The sequence below is a fragment of the Rhinopithecus roxellana genome, chromosome 6 (assembly GCF_007565055.1).
Source record: "Rhinopithecus roxellana isolate Shanxi Qingling chromosome 6, ASM756505v1, whole genome shotgun sequence".
Taxonomy (NCBI): domain Eukaryota; kingdom Metazoa; phylum Chordata; class Mammalia; order Primates; family Cercopithecidae; genus Rhinopithecus; species Rhinopithecus roxellana.
Genome location: NC_044554.1, coordinates 54,871,829 through 54,887,070, shown reverse-complemented (window position 1 = coordinate 54,887,070; position 15,242 = coordinate 54,871,829).

Genomic DNA, 15,242 nt, shown 5'->3' with positions numbered 1-15,242 from the left:
CTGAACTGCCTATCATTAACTGGCTGCTTTCTGACCCATCTAGCCATAAAGTGAGTGGTGCACAGCAGTGTTCCATCATCAAATGGAAGTAGTATATACGTGATTGGGTTCAAGCAGGTCCTGAAGGCACAAGTAAGTTACATAAGGAAGTGGCTCAAATGCCCATGGTCTTCACTCCTGCCACCCTGCCTTCTCTCCCCTAGCCTGTACCGATGGCCTCATGGAGAGTTCCCTATGATCAATTGAAAGAGGAAGAGAAGACTAGGGCCTGGTTCACAGATGGCTCTGCACGATATGCAGGCACCACCGGAAAGCAGACAGCTGTAGCACTGCAGCCCCTCTCTAGGACATCCCTGAAGGACAACAGTGAAGGAAAATCTTACCAGTGGGCATAACTTCAAGCAGTGCACCTGGTTGTGCACATTACATGGAAGGAGGAATGGCCAGATGTACGATTATGTACTAATTCATAGGCTGCAGCCAATGGTTTGGCTGGATAGTCAGGGACTTGGAAGAAGGATGATTGGGAAATTGGTGACAAAGAAATTTGCGGAAGAAATATGTGGAAAGAACTCTCTGAGTGCTCAAAAACTGTGAAGTTATTTGTATTCCATGTGAGTGCTCACCAAAGGGTGACTTCAGCAGAGGAGGATTTTAATAATCAAGTGGATAAGATAACTCGTTCTGTGGACACCACCCAGCCTCTTTCCCCAGCCACCTCTGTCATCACCCAATGGGCCCACAAAGTGGCCATGGTGGTAGGGATGGAGGTTATGCATAGGCTCAGCAACATGGACTTCCACTCACCAAGGCTGACCTGGCTATAGCCACTGGTGAGTGCCCAATTTGCCAGCAGCAGAGACCAATACTGAGCCCTCAGTATGGCACCATTCCTAGGGAGATCAGCCAGCTACCTGGAGGCAGGTTGATTATATTGGGCCTCTTCCATCATGGAAAGGGCAGAGGTTTGTCCTCACTGGAACAGACACTTACTCCGCATATGGATTTGCCTATCCTGCATGCAATGCTTCTGCCAAGACTACCATCCATGGATTCACATCCTTATCCATCGTCATGGTATTCCACACAGCATTGCCTCTGATCAAGGCACTCACTTTATGGCTAAAGAAGTGCAGCAGTGGGCTCATGCTCATGGAATTCCCTGGTCTTACCATATTCCCCATCATCCTGAAGCAGCTGGATTTATAGAATGGTGGAATAGCCTTTTGAAGTCACAATTACAATGCCAACTAGGTGACAATACTTTTCAAGTCTGGAGCAAAGTTCACCAGAAGGCCCTGTATGCTCTGAATCAGCATCCAATACATGGTACTGTTTCTCCCATAGCCAGGATTCACAGGTCCAGGAATCAAGGTGTGGAAGTGGAAGTGGCACCACTCACCATCACCCCTAGTGATCCACTAGCAAAATTTACGCTTCTTATTCCCACGACATTACATCTACTAGCCTAGAGGTCACAGTTCCAGAGGGAGAAATGCTGCCACCAAGAGACACAACAAAGATTGCCACCTGGACACTTTGGGCTCCTCCTATCTTTAAGTCAACAGGCTAAGGAGGGAGTTACAGTGTTGGCTGGAGTGACTGACCTGAACTATCAAGATGAAAGCAGTCTACTACTCCACAATGGAGGTAAGGAAGGGTATGCATAGAATACGGGAGGTCCACTAGGGCATCTCTTAGTATTACCATGCCCTGTGATTAAGGTCAGTGGGAAACTATACAACAGTCCAATCCAGACACAACTACAAATGGCCCAGACCCTTCAGGAATGAAGGCTTTGGTCACTCCATCAGGAAAAAAAACACAACCTGCTGAGATGCTTGCTGAAGGCAAACAGAATACAGAATGGGCAGTAAAAAAAGATAGTCATCAATAGCAGCTATGACCATGTGACCAGTTGCAGAAAGGAGGACTGTAATTGTCATGAGTATTTCCTCCTTCCTTTGTTAAAAACATGGTTGTGCATGTATACACTTGTACTATGAAAATAGCTGCATTTTATTTCCTTTTTCCTTTATCATGTGACATAAGATTTATTGACTTCATATCACTATTTAAGTATTGTTAACTTTATATAATAGCATTTGGGTTGGGGATTGGTGCATTTCTGGTTGTATGAAGGATAACTGTATTATGTTAGGTGTAATTATGACCTTATTATTGTCTTTATTTGAAGATTATGTATGATCTCAGGAGATGTGTATGGGTTCAAGTTGACAAGGGGTAGACTTGTGATGGTTAATATTGTGTCAAGTCGATTGGATTGAAGAATGCAAAGTATTGATCCTGGGTGCGTCTGTGAGGATGTGACTGAAGGAGATTAACATTTGAGTCAGTGGGCTGGGAAAGGCAGACCCACCCTTAATCTGGGTGGGCACTATCTAATCAGCTGCCAGTGCAGGCAGAAAAACGTGAAAAGGCTAGACTGATTTAGCCTCTGAACCTACACCTTTCTCCCATGCTGAATGCTTCTTGTCCTCGAACACTGGACTCCAAGTTCTTCAGCTTTGGGACTCAGACTGGCTTCCTTGCTCTTCAGCTTGCAGATGGCCTATTGTGGGACCTTGTGATCATGTGAGTTAATACAACTTAATAAACTCCCCTCCAGATATATATATATACACACACGCACACATATATATATATATTCTATTAGTTCTGTCCCTCTAGACAACCCTGATTAATACAGACCCTGTGTCTTAGCTCCTTGATAGATATATGGACATGCCTTATAATTATCTCCAATTATCTATCTCCTCTCTATCTTCTGATGGTTTCTTTTTTTTTTTTTTTTTTTTTTTTTTTTTTTTTTTTTTTTTGAGGTGGAGTCTCGCTCTGTTGACCAGGCCGGAGTGCAATGGTGCAATCTTGGCTCACTGCAAGCTCCACCTCCTGGGTTCATGCCATTCTCCTGCCTCAGCCTCCCAAGTAGCTGGGACTACAGGCACCCGCCACCACACCCAGATAATTTTTTTGTATTTTTAGTAGAGACAAGGTTTCACCATGTTAGCCAGGATGGTCTCAATCTCCTGACCTCGTGATCCACCCACCTCAGCCTCCCAAAGTGCTGAGATTACAGACGTGAGTCACCATGCCTGGCCCCAGGATTTCTTAATTAATTTCAGAGGTAGATGTTTATGGTTGCAAGGACCAGATGGCTCATGACTTAGCAGCATGAAAGCCAAAGATGGGGCCTCACATTGGGTCTGTTTTCAAGGAGACACACTAAGGAAAGGAGGATCAGGTGGCAACTACTTCCACCCTCAAAGAAAATTTCAGCATCTTATCCTTATAAAGCATAAATGTTCAATAAGATGTTGGCTATGTGGGACTGGAACTCTGGAGACACAATGAAGAATTAGCAGTATTTTATGCTATTCAAATGTCAGAAACACAATGGCAGAATTTCCTTAATCTAAATTGAATCAGTCTGGGGTTACTGGAACAGTCTCGTTGCTTGATGTACTACCCAGAATTCTTTGTCTCATGACCAAGAAAATTAAAAAGCATGGACACCAAGGGTGAGGTTGGAGCAAAAGTTTAATAAGTGAAAGAGGAAAGCTCTCCACAGCAGAGAGGGGACCCAAGAGGGTTGTTGTTTCACAGTTGAATGTAAATGCTGTTATAAACAAGCTAATTGGGGCCAGACACTGTGGCTCACACCTATAATCCCAGCACTTTGGGAGGTGGAGGCAGATGGATCACCTGAGGCCAGGAGTTTGAGAACAGCATGGCCAAAATATAATGAAACCCCATCTCTACTAAAAAACAGAAAAATTAGCTGGGCATGGTGGTGCATGCCTGTAGTCCCAGCACCTGGGAAGCTAAGGCAGGAAAATCACTTGAACCTGGGAGATGGAGGTTGCAGTGAGCTGAGATTGCACTATTGCACTCTAGGCTGGGTGACAGAGAAAGACTCCATCTCTCAAATAAAATAATTTTTAAAAAATTAAGTCAGCTGTGCACGGTGGCTCACGCCTGTAATCCCAGCACTTTGGGAGACCAAGGCGGGTGGATCACGAGGTCAGGAGATCAAGACCATCCTGGCTAACATGGTGAAACCCCATCTCTACTAAAAAATACCAAAACAACAACAATAACAGCAACAACAACAAAAAATCAGCCGGGTGTGGTGGCGGGTGCCTGTAGTCCCAGCTACCCAGCAGGCTGAGGCAGGAGAATGGTGTGAACCCAGTGGGGAGAGCTTGCAGTGAGCCGAGATTGCGCCACTGCACTGCAGCCTGGGTGACAGAGCAAGACTCCATCTCAAAAAATAAATAAATAAATAAAAATAAACAAGTTAATGGGGCAGGGTGTTTCATCTGCATAGGGTACAAAAAACTAGTTACGGCTGGGTGTCTAGTTGAATAAGACATGAATTCTTGTTAGTTCCACCCCATCCCTCTAGTGTGCATGTGGGTCCTAAGCCTGAGTTACTTCATATTCTTTCATGTCCCTTACTGCGCACATGTCAGGAGATGGAATTTTCCACCACGGACGTGTCTGGTTCTATGTAACATTTTTATCATCTATACAGCTGCAGGCCTGTCTTAGGAAAGCCCCCTTGTGCAAGTTCCCTTATCTGAGTGTGCCCAAAAAGGAAAGGAATGTGCTCACTGAACCCCACCGCATATAACTGGAGCTAGCTGGCTGCACAAGAGATAAAGGTGTTGGATCTTGCTTCCTTATCTGCACTTACAGCTTGATTTCTTCCAGGTTGCTCTTTTGATAAAAGGACTTCTACCAGGGGACTTGCCCTAACTATTTGTCTAACCAGTTCCTTCCTCTCTCTTCCCTCAAAATGACCATGTTTAACATGACTCAAAAGTCACCAAAAAACTCTTTCATTATGCTTCCTCCTGCTTGAGTTTGCAAGATTATGAAACTGCCTTTGAAAAAATTATAACTGAGACAATGATTACAGTGAAAGAAATCTGACCTAACTGACTCCATCCTGCCCCTAACCTCCAAGCTGTCCTTGTCCATTCTTGGGGGTAGGCCAAACTAACTTTGGGAAGAATTTAGTTTATGGTCTAGCTTTGAAACAAAAATGATAACAGCCGTTTCCTAAAACAAACCCCCTTCTTGTCTGGGGACTAGACTGCCTTTGCAGAACTAACAAATTAGCCACAAGATAAGAAATTATGATTTAGGAGTCGTGCAGCTGGAGGCTGCCAGATTCTAAACCTCCCCACATTGCTCCTGGGGATAACATCACTACTGTAGAACCTAAGATCAGCACTTCAGATATTTTGCAGCCCCTGCACTTGGTGGATCAGCAGGCACCACCCACACAGATAACCCACTCATCTGGTCTTGTGGCCCCCTCCCAGGAACTGACTCAGTGCAAGAGGACAGCTTCAACTCCTATGATTTCAACTCGAACCTGACTAATCAGAACCTCGGATTCGCTGCCCCCCACCCACCCACCCACCAAATTACCATTAAAAACTCCTGTCCTCTGCTGGGCACAGTGGCTCATGCCTGTAATTCCAGCACTTTGGGAGGCTGAAGTGGGTGGATCTCCTGAGGTCAGGAGTTTGAGACCAGCCTGACCAACTGTGGAGAAACCCCGTTGCTACTAAAAATATAAAATTAGCTGGGCATGGTGGCGCATGCCTGTAATCCCAGCTACTCAGGAGGCTGAGGCAGGAGAATCTCTTGAACCAGGGAGGCGGAGGTTGCAGTGAGTCAAGATTGTGCCATTGCACTCCAGGCTGGGCAACAAGAGTGAAACTCAAAAATAAAACAAAACAAAAGAAAACAAAACACTTCTGTTCCCAAATTCTCAGGGAGATTGATTTGAATAATAAAACTTCAGTCGCCCACACAACCAGCTCTGTGTGAATTACTCTTTCTCTATAGCAATTCACCTGCCTTGACAAATCGGCTCTGTCTAGGAAGCAGGCAAGGTGAACCCGTTGGGCGGTTACAATTACACTTCACGTTGTTCTGTTGGTTTGTTTAAGTATGAAAAACATTGCTTTTTTTGTTTCAGAATCTTCGAGTCCACGTGGAGGAAGCAAGGAGAAGAGGAAAAGACTGTTTTCCAGGATGGAAAGGAAGCCTCACTTTCTCTTTGGGTGGATTATAGAAATTGGTTGAATTCTCCCTGCCCTGGAGAAAAGTCAATCTATTTTTTTATGTTAAAGAATTAGGTTCTTCCTGAGGGCTACTATGAAAGAAAAGTAGGGAAGGGAACTTTTATTTTGAGAACAAAGAGTGGGCAAAGAGTGTAAAGTTGATAAGAAGGTAGAAGGGAGTAGATGAAGGGGGAGGGGAAAAGAAATGGGCAAAGGGGAACTGGCCAAGAGAAAGAACACTACAGAACCTTGAAATGAGTGAAGAAAATGTGTTATACCTTTTCATCCCTACAATATCTACATACTAACCCCAGAAACTCTGAGTGTAACCTTACAGTGCAAAAGGATGTCGCAGATGCCATTGAGTTAAAGATCTTGAGTTAGGAAGATTATCATGAATTATTGGTGTGGGCCCAATGGGATCACAATTTTCCTTATAGGAGGGAGACAGAACTTGGATGCAAACAGAAAAGGAGATTGCTTTACCTTACCCATTCTCTACCTATTAGCCTGTAATTTGACATTATAAAACAACTGGCTCAAAATCAACTTGAGTTATATTTTCAGAGCTTGAGGACCCTTTGAAACTGCCCTTCCAAAATTACAACAGTGAGAGAAATCGGACATGGCTGATTCCATCTTGCTTCTAGCCTCACAGGCTGGCTGTCTTTGCTCATTCCTGGGCGTGGGTCAAGCTAACTTTCAGAGAAATTTAAATAACATTAGCCCTTACCAAAAACTAAACCGTTCCTGTAAAACTAATGAAAGACTACCAAGTTAATGATAAGGGCTCGAATTCTAAATACTTACCAGCCATTATTCTGGAGGCCGTAAGATTTGCAACTTCCCCAATTACTCTTGCAGACAACATCACTATTTTAGAACCTAAGACTGGCCTTTTGAGGTGTCTTTTCAGGTTTTTGCATTTCTTGTTTTCTTTTCTTTCCGGTTTTTTTTTTTTTTTTTTTTTTTTTTGAGATGGAGTTTTACTCTTGTTGCCCAGGCTGGAGTGCAATGGTGCAATCTCAGCTCACTGCAACCTCTGCCTCCCGGGTTCAAGCGATTCTCCCACCTTAGCCTCCTGAGTAGCTGGGATTACAGGCATCCAGCATCATGCCCGGCTAATTTTTTTTTTTTTTTTTTTTTTGAGACGGAGTCTCGCTCTGTCGCCCGGGCTAGAGTGCAGTGGCCGGATCTCAGCTCACGGCAAGCTCCGCCTCCCAGGTTTACGCCATTCTCCTGCCTCAGCCTCCCGAGTAGCTGGGACTACAGGCGCCCGCCACCTCGCCTGGCTAGTTTTTTGTATTTTTAGTAGAGACAGGGTTTCACAGTGTTAGCCAGGATGGTCTCAATCTCCTGACCTCGTGATCTGCCCGTCTCGGCCTCCCAAAGTGCTGGGATTACAGGCTTGAGCCACGGCGCCCGGCCATTTTTTATATTTTTATAGAGACCAGGTTTCATCATGTTGGCTAGCCTGGTCTCGAACTCCTGACCCAGGTGATCCACCCACCTCAGCCTCCCAAAGTGCTGGGATTACAGGCGTGAGCCACCATACCCAGCCATAAACCACATGTTGATTGCACCACTGCAGTCCAAGTCCAGCCTGGGCAATAGAGTCAGACGGCTGGCTCTTAAAAAAAAAAAAAAAATTTAGTAAAAAAATAGAAAACCACATGTTAAAAAAATATTTTCTTTAAACAGTTTGCCTCTTAAAAGATTTCAGCAGAAGCTTGTATAGTGGGGGTGCTTGGTAAGAAAGAATGCCTTTTTTTTCTGGCTACAGAATGGTATTTTAAAGTTTAGATTTTACTAAGTGAGAAGGAAAGCCGTTGGGAAGTTTGAGCAGAACAGTGAGGTGATCTGGGTATGTTTCAAAAGGACCTCTCTGGCTTTGTGTGAAGATGAGAATCTGAGAGCAAGAGGGCAAGCTGCCAGATCTGTCCCTGTAGTCCTAGCAGGAAGATGGTAGTACATCGAGGGTGGGAGTGGAGAAGAGATGCAAAGCTATTGGATCTTCATCTACTTCAACTTCATATACTTCAATGGTGGAGACAGATTTGCTGATGTATTTGCTGTAATTATGCAACTGTAAGGCAAGTGTCTCCATTTTGTTCTTTAGATGGAGATGTTAAATAATGAATGCTGTTTCCTTGGAGTGTGTGTGCCTCTGAGGCTTGGAGAAAAAGAGCACCAAGATATCAATGGAAGTATAACCAGTAGGTCTAGCACAAGCTGAGGGCTAAGAAGTTGTCCAGCCATGATCTGCCCACCTTGACCTCCCAAAGTGCTGGGATTACAGGCGTGAGCCACCACGCCCAGCCTGCCTGCCTATTTTTTTTTTTTTTTTTTTTTTGAGGCGGAGTCTCGCTCTGTCGCCCGGACTGGAGTGCAGTGGCCAGATCTCAGCTCACTGCAAGCTCCACCTCCCGGGTTTACGCCATTCTCCTGCCTCAGCCTCCCGAGTAGCTGGGACTACAGGCGCCCGCCACCTCGCCTGGCTAGTTTTTTGTATTTTTAGTAGAGACGGGGTTTCACAGTGTTAGCCAGGATGGTCTCGATCTCCTGACCTCGTGATCCGCCCGTCTCGGCCTCCCAAAGTGCTGGGATTACAGGCTTGAGCCACGGCGCCCGGCCATTTTTTATATTTTTATAGAGACCAGGTTTCATCATGTTGGCTAGCCTGGTCTCGAACTCCTGACCCAGGTGATCCACCCACCTCAGCCTCCCAAAGTGCTGGGATTACAGGCGTGAGCCACCATACCCAGCCATAAACCACATGTTGATTGCACCACTGCAGTCCAAGTCCAGCCTGGGCAACAGAGTCAGACGGCTGGCTCTTAAAAAAAAAAAAATTTAGTAAAAAAATAGAAAACCACATGTTAAAAAAATATTTTCTTTAAACAGTTTGCCTCTTAAAAGATTTCAGCAGAAGCTTGTATAGTGGGGGTGCTTGGTAAGAAAGAATGCCTTTTTTTTCTGGCTACAGAATGGTATTTTAAAGTTTAGATTTTACTAAGTGAGAAGGAAAGCCGTTGGGAAGTTTGAGCAGAACAGTGAGGTGATCTGGGTATGTTTCAAAAGGACCTCTCTGGCTTTGTGTGACGATGAGAATCTGAGAGCAAGAGGGCAAGCTGCCAGATCTGTCCCTGTAGTCCTAGCAGGAAGATGGTAGTACATCGAGGGTGGGAGTGGAGAAGAGATGCAAAGCTATTGGATCTTCATCTACTTCAACTTCATATACTTCAATGGTGGAGACAGATTTGCTGATGTATTTGCTGTAATTATGCAACTGTAAGGCAAGTGTCTCCATTTTGTTCTTTAGATGGAGATGTTAAATAATGAATGCTGTTTCCTTGGAGTGTGTGTGCCTCTGAGGCTTGGAGAAAAAGAGCACCAAGATATCAATGGAAGTATAACCAGTAGGTCTAGCACAAGCTGAGGGCTAAGAAGTTGTCCAGCCATGATCTGCCCACCTTGACCTCCCAAAGTGCTGGGATTACAGGCGTGAGCCACCACGCCCAGCCTGCCTGCCTAATTTTTTTTTTTTTTTTGAGGCGGAGTCTCGCTCTGTCGCCCGGACTGGAGTGCAGTGGCCAGATCTCAGCTCACTGCAAGCTCCGCCTCCCGGGTTTACGCCATTCTCCTGCCTCAGCCTCCCGAGTAGCTGGGACTACAGGCGCCCGCCACCTCGCCCGGCTAGTTTTTTGTATTTTTTTAGTAGAGACGGGGTTTCACCGTGTTAGCCAGGATGGTCTCGATCTCCTGACCTCGTGATCCGCCCGTCTCGGCCTCCCAAAGTGCTGGGATTATAGGCTTGAGCCACCGCGCCCGGCCCTAATTTTTAATATATATATATATATGTATTTGTAGAGTTGCACTCTCTCTACGCTGCCCAAGCTGGTCTCAAACTCCTGGGCTCAAGTGATCCCCCCACCTTGGCCTCCCAAAATGCTGGGATTACAGGTGTGAGCCACTGTAATCCCAGCCACACATACTTTTAAATAACTCCATGAGTAAAAGAGAAAGTCTCAAAGATTATATTAAAAAATACATAGACTGAATGAAAATAAAAATACAACATGTCAAAACTCCTGAGATGCTTGGCTGGGCACAGTGGCTTGTGCCTGTAATCCCAGCATTTTGAGAGGATGAGGCAGGAGGACTGCGTGAGCCTGGGAGTTTGAGACCAGCCTGGGCAATATAGTGGGAACTCGTCTCTACAACAAAAAACGTACAAAATTAGCCGAGCGTGGTGAGGCATGCTAGCAGGAGGCAGAGGTTGCAGTAAGCTGAGATCGCACCACGGCACTTCAGCCTGAGAGATAGAGTGAAACTATCTCAAAAAAATTTTTTGAAGAACTAATGGCTGAAAATTTAATAATTTTTATTTTAAAATTAATTTTAAAATTAAATAAATAATTATATATATTTTTTTTTTTTTTTTTTTTTTTTTAATTTGATTTATTCTGTTTTGGGTTTCTCAATATGGCAATTAATAAAACCACTGGAATTCATATTCCCCAACAATATTTTTGACTATAGACTTAAGTTCTAGGGTACATGTGCATACGTCGGTTGTTACTATGTATACTTATGCCATTGTTGTGCTGACCCACAACTCTCAGCACCCATCAATTCATCATTTTATCATGTATAACTCCCCAATGCAATCCCTCCCTCCTCCCCCCTCCCCCCTCCCCATGATAGACCCCAGTGTGTGATGTTCCCCTTCCCGAGTCCAAGTGATCTCATTGTTCAGTTCCCACCTATGAGTGAGAACATGCGGTGTTTGGTTTTCTCTTCTTGTGATAGTTTGCTAAGAATGATGGTTTCCAGCTGCATCCATGTCCCTACAAAGGACGCAAACTCATCCTTTTTTATGGCTGCATAGTATTCCATGGTGTATATGTGCCACATTTTCTTAATCCAGTCTGTCACAGATGGACATTTGGGTTGATTCCAAGTCTTTGCTATTGTGAATAGTGCCGCAATAAACATACGTGTACATGTGTCTTTGTAGTAGACTAATTTATAATCCTTTGGGTATATACCCAGTAGTGGGATGGCTGGGTCATATGGTACATCTAGTTCTAGATCCTTGAGGAATTGCCATACTGTTTTCCATAATGGTTGAACTAGTTTACAATCCCACCAACAGTGTAAAAGTGTTCCTATTTCTCCACATCCTCTCCAACACCTGTTGTTTCCTGACTTCTTAATGATTGCCATTCTAACTGGTGTGAGATGGTATCTCATTGTGGTTTTGATTTGCATTTCTCTGATGGCCAGTGATGACTTTCTTCACAGAATTGGAAAACACTGCTTTAAAGTTCATATGGAACCAAAAAAGAGCCCGCATTGCCAAGACAATCCTAAGTCAAAAGGACAAAGCTGGAGGCGTCACGCTACCTGACTTCAAACTATACTACAAGGCTACAGTAACCAAAACAGCATGGTACTGGTACCAAAACAGAGATATAGACCAATGGAACAGAACAGAGTCCTCAGAAATAATACCGCACATCTACAGCCATCTGATCTTTGACAAACCTGAGAGAAACAAGAAATGGGGAAAGGATTCCCTATTTAATAAATGGTGCTGGGAAAATTGGCTAGCCATAAGTAGAAAGCTGAAACTGGATCCTTTCCTTACCCCTTATACGAAGATTAATTCAAGATGGATTAGAGACTTAAATGTTAGACCTAATACCATAAAAACCCTAGAAGAAAATCTAGGTAGTACCATTCAGGACATAGGCATGGGCAAGGACTTCATGTCTAAAACACCAAAAGCAACGGCAGCAAAAGCCAAAATTGACAAATGGGATCTCATTAAACTAAAGAGCTTTTGCACAGCAAAAGAAACTACCATCAGAGTGAACAGGCAACCTACAGAATGGGAGAAAATTTTTGCAACCTACTCATCTGACAAAGGGCTAATATCCAGAATCTACAAAGAACTCAAACAAATATATGAGAAAAAAACAAACAACCCCATCAAAAAGTGGGGAAAGGATATGAACAGACATTTCTCAAAAGAAGATATTCATACAGCCAACAGACACATGAAAAAATAAATATTTTTAAAAAGACAAACCATTGTGAGATGCAGCTAAGGCAGTTCTAAGAAGGAAATTTATAGTGCTGACATGCTCATATCAGAAAAGAGATCTCAGATCAGTAATCTAAGTTCCTACCTAGAGGAAAATACTAGCAAAATAAACCCAAAGCAAGCAGAAGGAAAGAAATATAGATATAAGTAGAAATGAATGAATGAAATTAAAAACAGGAAAACAGAAAAATTTAATGAAAAAATCCAGTTCTTTTATTTTTATTTTTAATTTTTTTTTTTAGGGATAAGGTTTTGCCCTGTCACCTAATCTGAAGTGCAATGGCACAACCATAGCTCACTGCAGCCAGGAACTCCTGACCTCAAGCAATCCTCCCATCTCATCCTCCTGAGTAGGTGGGACTACAGGTGCACAAACCCAGTTGTTTGAAAAATGAGTAAGATTGGCCAGGTGAAGTGGTTCACGCCTATAATTTCAATACTTTGGGAAGATGAAGTGGTAGGATATCTTGAGCCCAGGGATTTGATACCAGTCTAGGAAACCTAGGGAGACTCCATGTCTACAAAAAATTGTGAAAAAATCGCCAGGCATAGTGGTGCATGCCTGTAGTCCCAGCTACTTGGGAGGCTGAGGTGGGAGAATTGCTTGAGCCCAGGAGTTTGAGGTTGCAATAAATTATGATCTCACCACTGTACTCCAGCTTGGGCAACAGAGTGAGACCCTGTTTCAAAAAAAAAAGTTGATAAACTTCTCTTAAGACTGACATATATAAAATGAAGCAATCAGGAATGAAACATGCTATCACAACAGATTCTGCAGCCATTAAAAGAATAATAAGGGATACTATGAAGAAAGTTATGCTTGACCAGGCTCATTGGCTCACGCCTGTAATCCTAGCACTTTGGGAGGCCGAGGTGGGCTGATCACTTCAGCCCAGGAGTTTGAGACCAGCCTGATCAACATGGTGAGATCTCATCTCTACAAAAACACAAAAATTAGCCAGGCACGGTGGCATGCACTTGTAGTCTCAGCTACTTGGGAGGTTTAGGTAGGAGGATTCCATGAGCCCAGGAAGTAGAGGTTGCAGTGAGCCAAGATTGTGTCACCGCACTCCAGCCTATGTGAAAGAATAAAACTCTGTCTCAATAAAAAAAGAAAAAGAAAGTTATGCTTATAAATCTGAAAATCTAGAAGACACCAGACCAAACTTTGAAAAACATGAACTGCCAAAACTTAGTCTATTGGTTCATCCTTGCACTGCTATAAAGAAATACATGAGCTTGGGTAATCTATAAAGAAAAGAGGTTTAATTGGCTCACAGCTCTGCAGGCTGTACAGGAAGCACACTTGCTTCTGCTTCTGGGGAGGCCTCAGGAAGCTTCTGATGATGACAGAAGGCAAAGGGGGAGTGAGGCACTTCCCATGGCTGGAGCAGGAGGAAGAGAGTGGGGAGGCGCTACACATTTTTAAACAACCAGATCTCATGAGAACTCATTCAACACCACAATAACAGCACCAACGGTATAATGCTAAGCCATTCTTGAGAAACTCCCACCAGGTCCCATCTTCAACACTGGTGGTTACAATTTGACATGAGATTTGGGCAGGGACATAGATCCAAATCACATCACTTAGCTATCTGAAACAGATAACCTTAGTAGTCCTATACCCTTTTCAACAAATGGTGCTGGGATAATTGGCTAACCACATGTAGGAGAATGAAACTGGATCCTCATCTCTCACCTTACACAAAAATCAACTCAAGATGGATTAAGGACTTAAATCTAAGACCTGAAACTATAAAAATTCTAGAAGATAAGATTGGAAAAATCCTTCTAGACATGGTTTTAGGCAAGGATTTCATGACCAAGAACCCAAAAGCAAATGCAATAAAAACAAAGATAGCCAGGCGCTGTGGCTCATGACTGTAATCCCAGTACTTTGGGAGGAAGATCATGAGGTCAGGAGTTCGAGACCAGCCTGACCAACATAGTGAAATGCCGTCTCTACTAAGAATTCAAAAATTAGCCAGGCGTGGTGTCGCACACCTATAATCCCAGCTACTCGGGAGACTGAGACAGGAGAATTGCTTGAACCTGGGAAGTGGAGGTTGCAGTGAGCCGAGATTGCACCACTGCACTCCAGCCTGGGTGACAGAGCAAGACTCTGTCTCAATAAATAATAAATAAATAAATAAATAAATAAATAAATAAAAACAAATAACTGGGACCTAATTAAAGAGCTTTTGCACAGCAAAAGGAGTCAGCAGAATAAAAAGACAACCCACAGAGTGGGAGAAAATCTTCACAATCTATACATCTGACCAAGGATTCATATCCAGAATCACAATGAACTCAAACAAATCAGCAAGAAAAAGACAAACAATCCCATCAAAAAGTGGGCTAAGGACACGAATAGACAATTCTCAAAGGAAGATATACAAATGGCAAACACACATATGAAAAAATGCTCAACATCACTAATGATCAGGGAACTGCAAACCAAAACCGCAATGCCATACCACCTTGCTCCTGCAAGAATGACCATAATCAAAAAATCAATAAATGGTAGATGTTGGTGTGGATGTGGCAATCAGGAATACTTCTGCATTGCTGGTGGGAATGTAAACTAGTACACAGCCACTATGGAAAACAGTAAGGAGATTCCTTAAAGTACTAAAAATAGAACTGCCATTTGATCTAGTAATCCCACTACTGGGTATTTACCCAGAGGAAAATAAGTCATTACGTGAAAAATATACCTGAATATATATATATATATATGATGGACTACTACTGAGCCATAAAAAGAAATGAATTAATGGCATTCGCAGTGATCTGGATGAGATTGGAGACTATTATTCTAAGTGAAATAACTCAGGAATGGAAAACCAAACATCGTGTGTTCTCACTGATATGTGGGAGGTAGACTATGAGAATGCAAAGGCATAAGAATGATACAATGGACTTTGGGGATTTGGGGAGAAGGATGGGAGCGGGACGAGGGATAAAAGACTACAAATATGGTGCAGTGCATACTGCTTGGGTGATGGGTGCACCAGGATCTC